This window comes from Lolium rigidum, chromosome 3 (genome assembly GCF_022539505.1).
Source record: "Lolium rigidum isolate FL_2022 chromosome 3, APGP_CSIRO_Lrig_0.1, whole genome shotgun sequence".
NCBI lineage: Eukaryota > Viridiplantae > Streptophyta > Magnoliopsida > Poales > Poaceae > Lolium > Lolium rigidum.
In genome coordinates, this window is record NC_061510.1 from 104,252,545 (window position 1) to 104,259,407 (window position 6,863).

General features: G+C 46.3%; 1 pseudogene; it reads left to right on the forward strand.

The window, feature by feature from the left end:
* The first annotated feature begins 347 nt into the window (after nt 1–347).
* Nucleotides 348–6,518, forward strand: LOC124702093 (annotated as a pseudogene).
* Nucleotides 6,519–6,863: the final 345 nt, after the last annotated feature.

Consider the following 6,863-nt stretch of genomic DNA (forward strand, 5'->3'; position numbering starts at 1 on the left):
TTCTGTTTTGGAGCAATCCCAAACTGGCCGATCAACGAGGAACCGTTTGGGTACTTAGCGAAAAAGCGATCCAAATCCACACACTTTTCTACCTGGACCCGCCGCATGCGCCGGCGCCCATCGCCACGGTCCATCCGGCCTCGGGATTCCCGCTCCGGGCGGTCCACGCCTCAGCTGCACCAGCCGAGCCGAGCCGCGCCGCCGCCGCCGGCTCCTATATCGGCGCGGTGCGTTGGACTGACACCCCGGACCCACGGCCCACATGCCTAGATTACTAGTTGGAGCGGAGCGGACGGAGGCCACCACCCCAAATCCCCCTTCCACCCCCAGCTCGCCACCACTGCGCCGGCCGCCGCGCTACGACGCTGCACCGCCTATCCTCCTACACTGTGCCGCAAAGCTGAGCCCTTTGCGCCTCCGCCACCATGGACGAGGACGCCAAGCCCAACAACACTGGCGAGGAGCCCAGCGCCGAGGCCGCGCCGGCCACCACTGCGGCCGAGGCGGCCTCCGCCGGTCCGCAGCCGGAGGATGTGGGGGATTTGGTGGAGAAGGTGGCGGAGCTGGTGGACGAGATCGCCGCCATCTCCGACTTCAGGAACGCGTACCGGAGGCAGTTCTGCAACCTCTCGCGCCGGATCCGGCTGCTCGCGCCCATGCTGGAGGAGGCCAAGGAGGGCCGCGCCCGCTGCCGGAGGCCTCGGTGGCGGCCCTGCGCCAGCTCAGGGACGCGCTCGCCGCCGCCAAGGACCTGCTCCGCCTCGGCAGCACCGGCAGCAAGATCTTCCTGGTGGGATTTCCCGTCTTCTTGATTAAACATCCCTGTTTCTTTTGCTGTCCCGTTGTGCACGCTGCATCCTAAATTTCCCCGTAATTTCGCGCCTTTTGCGTCGTTACACAAGGATTTAGCTGTGGAGTTAAGAGGTTTCACTTGACGAATTATCGCACCGTTCTATGGTGCATAATTAGAACCTGTCGCTACTCACTTGCGAAATGTTGCCCTCTTTCTTATTTCTTGTTTGTGCAAAATCTAATTATTAAACCTTAAAAAATACCTGAGGTTGGACCAGGTTTTGAATTTCTGGTGTCAAATCAATGCCGGGCCAGGGCAGGTGACAACTTGACATTGTTTACTGGTGTTGAACAACTCTGTCTAATATATACCCTAGCTTATTATTGCTTGTGTTGACACGGATGGGTCAGACTAGGAAAACACAAGCTACAGTTACTGATTAAACGCTTTCTAATTTTGGTCTCACCAATACTATTATGTTATAAATACTGGTAGTTTCAGAGACTAGGAAAACCCAAGCTATAGTTACTGAATAATATACCTTCTAATTTTGGTCTGACAAATACAATTATTATTATGTTATAAATACTGGCAGTTTGAGAGACTACTAGGTCTACAACAACTAGTTGTTCATCAATGTTGCTATTTTAATTACTGCTATTACTTACCATATCTGGGTTCACACTAGCCTTTCTCACCAACTGCATACTTGTAGCTGATAGCGCTTGTCCAGCTAGTGTGTTTTTTGGGTGAGGTGAAAGCGATGGCGCTAAATGTATATTCTTTACTCTTATATACATGTTGATCGGCGGTGGCGCTTAGGCTCCACATGATATGAGCCATTAGATCGTTTGCAAATGGCTGAGATGATCAACCTGTTTAGTGCCAAAGTTCTGATGAAATTACCCGCAACTGCCACTAATATGTAGTAGGGAATGATGAGGGTGTCTCATAGGCCAAGTTTGGCAACCCCAGTTTTTTTTGGCTTGACCTGCTGTGTAGTCTAATTTGTTTCATTCTTAGCAAAGCACGTGAACGAAACCTCTATTGCGGCTACTAGGTCATATGTAGTAATATTTGTAACAAAGTGTGTAGTACAAGATAGCTGTGAGCTCACTCTACAATAACTAGTTTATTCATCACTGTTGCTATTTTGGTGACTGCTATTGTTCACACTAGCCTTGCTTTTTTTACAAACAGCATGTTTAGAGCTGATAGCACTTGTCCAGCCATCTATGTTTTTTCTTTGATGCAGGTGAAAGTGATGGTGCTTCAATGCTATTCTTAACTCTTATATATATGTCGATCGGCGGTGGCCGTCGATTCACCTCTTACCCCTTCCTGACACGGGCCGTTAGATCTTTTGCAAATGGCTGAGCTGGTCGTCTTGTTTTCTACCAAAGTTGTGATGAAATTACCCGCAAGTGCCACTATTATGTAATAGGGAACGATGAGGGTATCTCATAGAGTCATAGGCCAAGTTTGGCATCCCAGTTTTTGTGGCTCGGCCTGTTGGCTAGTCTAATTTGTTTCCTCCTTAGCAACACACATGAACGGTACCTCTAATGCAGCTAGGACACTAACTATGATTCTCAGCCTTGGTATATCAATCATGAGATAGGGTCCTCCTTTTTATGCAACTTGAGACAGAACCCAACACTGCCACTATGGGCCCTCGTCTTGTTTTTTTGTATAACAATAATGCAGTGGAGCTGGAGGACTCAGATATCTGGAGAATTCGATCAACATGTCGTTACATGCATGTATGATCTTGTTGACTAGTTTGTTAAGGAAGTTTATCTTTACAAACTATTTTCCAAAAAAAATTCTGGGGTATGAGGGCCGGACATAATCCTGTGACGTGGATTGATCATGTTATACTCAGTTTTTCCACCAAGGCGTTGGTAATACTGGTTTCAAAATGTAAAAGAATAACTTTCCACGTAAAGTTTAAATATGACCTGGAGTATTAAGCATGGATGCATCATGCATGGGAATGGTGGTGGCAAAGCTGGAAGATATATTGCTAGCTGCGTTTAAAGTATTGAACTTGGCGTAGCCACTGGTTACAGAAATACCTGATAAGGAAAACGTGTTCGCAACTGAGGATGGTATGTACAGTTAGCTCATGTTAGTGGTTTGCGAGTGGTGAGCGGGCCATTTATCACAATCAAAAGTGTCTGGGATCACGATTGTCACGAACTATGGTCGGCAGTAGCTGGCAGCTGCACTGCCACAGGTCTTTCGTCGGGAGGAAGCTGCAGTTAGTTTCTGAAGTTCCGTACTTCCGTATTGGTAATGCAACTGATGAGACTGAGGGTACTACCACCGCAGACACATTAATAAAATAATTGGATACACTGGTTTATTTGCTCCACAGAATAAGCAATGAGATTTATTTTTCCCCATATGGGTCGCACTGTGACACCACTGCACTCTGACCAATTGGCTATTGCCCAGTTCTTGATGGACTGTGAGGAAATGGAAAACCAGAGGGATCCTAATTGAACCTAAATGGGATAGACACTCCACAAGGTTTCATCCATGGATGTGTGAGCCTGAGCCTAAGATCAGGGAAAGACGTAGTCAATTGACAATAATATTTTAGTCATAGCTAGCAAAGTACTGCAAGCACTTTAAACCCGCTTGGCAACTTACGGAAAATAAATCACTGGATTGAAAAAATCACTTGGAAATCAATGTGCACAACTAAACCGGTGTCACTGTGGAGGATAAGAAAACGCAGGTCCCGGCTGGATCATTTTTCCCCTGCGGAAATGGAAAACTGTTGTTTTTGGACCCGTCCAAAACGACAAACTAAATGCGATTCCTGGCCTATGGCGGGAATATATCAGGCCCCGTAAGTTAGGTCAGTTCTGACCTGGAAAATGACATTCCAAGCTGGACCTAAGGGTGTAAACCATCCAGTCATATATTTGGAGTTATCTTTGGTATGTATTATTACAGGGTATAATAAAACTGTCGTATCTGAGTGCCAGATATTTGAGGCCGAAGGCTACGTGATGTTTGAATCGCACTGCATAGGCTAACGTTTAAATATGTGCTAGTTATTAATATTCTGTGATCATTGTTAAGAAATATTGACACTAAGTTGCTCTGTTTTGATGAGGTATGCGGCGGTTAATAATGCACCGCTACTTGCTTTGCACGAGTTCGTTCAGAAAAAGTAGCGAGTCTGTGGTTGAGTAGGCTTAATATCTCTTGATACATATAACATATACCTTTATAAGAATTAAGTAATGCTGGTCGGCAGACTTACAAAGCTGGTCACTGTTGTGGTACATTTTGTTGTATACTTTTGCATGCAGTACACCATTAAATCATTACCATTTTCTAACAGTTCGTGGTTACCTTGTTTGCAGGTTCTCCAGAGAGACAAAATAATGCAGACTTTCCAGGACATTACCTCGAGGCTTGAACAAGCGTTAGCTGGTATCTCGTTTGATGAGCTTGGCATATCAGATGAAGTAAGGGAACAGGTAAACCATCTTTACTCCTGAGTTCCTTTTGTATTTATAGTGAAATCATTTTGTTTTTTTTCTGTTTGGTTTGTCTTGCTTTATATCTGCAGCTAAAACATGTCCAATTATTGTGCAGGTTGAACTGGTCCACGCTCAATTCAAAAGGGCAAAAGAACGACCTGATACATCTGATGACATTCTCTTTAATGATCTAATATCTGTCTACAATTCAAGCGCCACTGCTATTGTTGACCCAGATATTCTTCGAAGTTTATCTGAGAAATTGCAGCTTGTCACCATATCTGACCTCAATCAAGAATCATTGACCTTGCATGAGATGGCTAGTGGGGGGGACCCTGGCGCGGTTGTTGAGAATGTTTCAATGCTTCTGAAAAAGATCAAGGATTTTATGCAGACTCAGGACCCTGTAATAGGCATCGCAGCAAGTGCAGCAAACCTTTCCCCAAATGACAACTCGACGTTTCCTGTTGTTCCAGATGATTTCCGCTGCCCAATATCCCTTGATTTAATGAAAGACCCAGTTATTGTCTCCACTGGACAGGTTTCCGTGTAACTTGCTTTTATGTTTGCTGTCAATTTAGTGAGCTTCTGTTTATATTTCAACTGACAAGAATTTCTTGAATATGTATGTATTCAGACTTACGAGCGAGGTTGCATAGAGAGATGGTTGGAGGCTGGGCATGACACCTGTCCTAAGACGCAGCAGAAGCTTCCCAATAAATCGTTAACTCCAAACTTTGTCCTTCGAAGCCTCATAGCTCAATGGTGTGAAGCAAATGGCGTGGAGCCGCCAAAGCGCCCTGCTCAACAAAGTAATGCACCAGCAACATGTACCGCTTCTGAGCATAGTAAAGTTATTGAGCTTCTCCAGAAACTGTCATCCCAGAATCTTGCAGACCAACGCGCCGCTGCAGGTATGCTTCGTCAGCTTGCCAAGCGTAGTGCTGAAAATCGTGCTTGTATAGGAGAAGCTGGTGCTATTCCTATCCTTGTGAGCCTTCTACCAACCACCGATGTTAGCACTCAGGAACATGTGGTTACTGCTATTCTGAATCTTTCTATTTACGAAGAAAACAAAGCAAGAATAATTACCTCTGGAGCTGTTCCTGGAATCGTACATGTGCTGAAGAGGGGCAGCATGGAAGCCCGGGAGAATTCAGCTGCCACACTATTTAGCCTATCACTTGTGGATGAGAACAAGGTGATGATTGGGGCTTCTGGGGCAATTCCAGCTTTGGTACTGCTATTGGGTAATGGAAGTCAACGCGGTAAAAAGGATGCAGCAACTGCATTATTTAACTTGTGTATCTATCAGGGCAACAAAGGTAAAGCTATCAGAGCTGGATTGGTCCCTATACTGCTTGAACTTCTAACAGAGACTGAAAGTGGAATGGTGGATGAGGCCCTTGCTATTCTAGCAATTCTCTCGAGCCATCCTGAGGGCAAGGCAGCTATTAGCTCTGCGGCCGCCATACCAATCCTGGTTGGGGTTATCAGAAATGGATCCGCAAGGAACAAGGAGAATGCAGCGGCTGTTCTAGTGCATCTCTGCAATGGAGAACAGCAGCAACAGCATCTTGCGGAAGCGCAGGAGCAGGGCATCGTGACCTTGCTAGAGGAGCTAGCAGAGAGCGGCACAGACAGGGGCAAAAGGAAAGCGATCCAGCTGCTCGAACGGATGAATAGGTTCTTAAAGCAGCAGAGCCAAGCCCAGGGAGACGCGATGGCGCAGGCGCTCGCTCAGGCCCAGACCCCGTCCCAAGCTCTGGTTCAGGCTCTTCTAGCAGATGCTCAGCTAGAGGAACCACTGCTTCCCAATTCTTCGCATCTTCCTGAAAGGTGATCACCCATCAGCATATTTGGTCCTAGATAGTGGTTTGTTTTCGGGCTGCCTGTCACTGCCAGTTGGAAGATCTCCTGCAATTTCGTAGTCTGGAGGTGTGCGTTTTGTTTGTACAATGTGGATCTGGGAGGCAGGAAGACCCAGCAGCTTGATTTCGGGCCATGAGCAGGTTGACAAGTCAATTTTGCAATCATAGTGCCGTTAACCCTTGTCATCTGTACAATGTCCCAGTGATTGAACGTAGGATCCTCGAGTTTTAGCGAGGTGTCGTCGTGGTTGTGCCCGGTGCCTAGTACATGACTAATTTGTGGCTTCCAAGGGTTATAATTTTACTTGCCTGACAAAAGGAGGGCTTCAGTAAAGCATTAGTTCCAAGTTTTTTTTTGTTGAGCTTAGTTTCTGTTCTAGATGTTTCTCTAGCGAGAGAATAGCTGGTGCATGGAGTGCTTTTGACATGGACGGCTCTTCACCTGTAACTTGAAAGAAATTGAACGTGGTGAGATCCTGAGCAATCTGTCCGCATATTGTTGTCATGAAATCTGCCCAGGAATTACTGGGCGATGTACTGACCCTGTCAGTTAAGTGTTCTCGTTTCTGTACCAATTCTTGGTGAAACTGGCCCTGCCATAGTGCCATTTCCAACTCAGACACCTGTATACGTAACGTACTGAGTACATCGCACACCGACGTGCCCCATCGGCCCAACGAGGTATGGACACGAAAA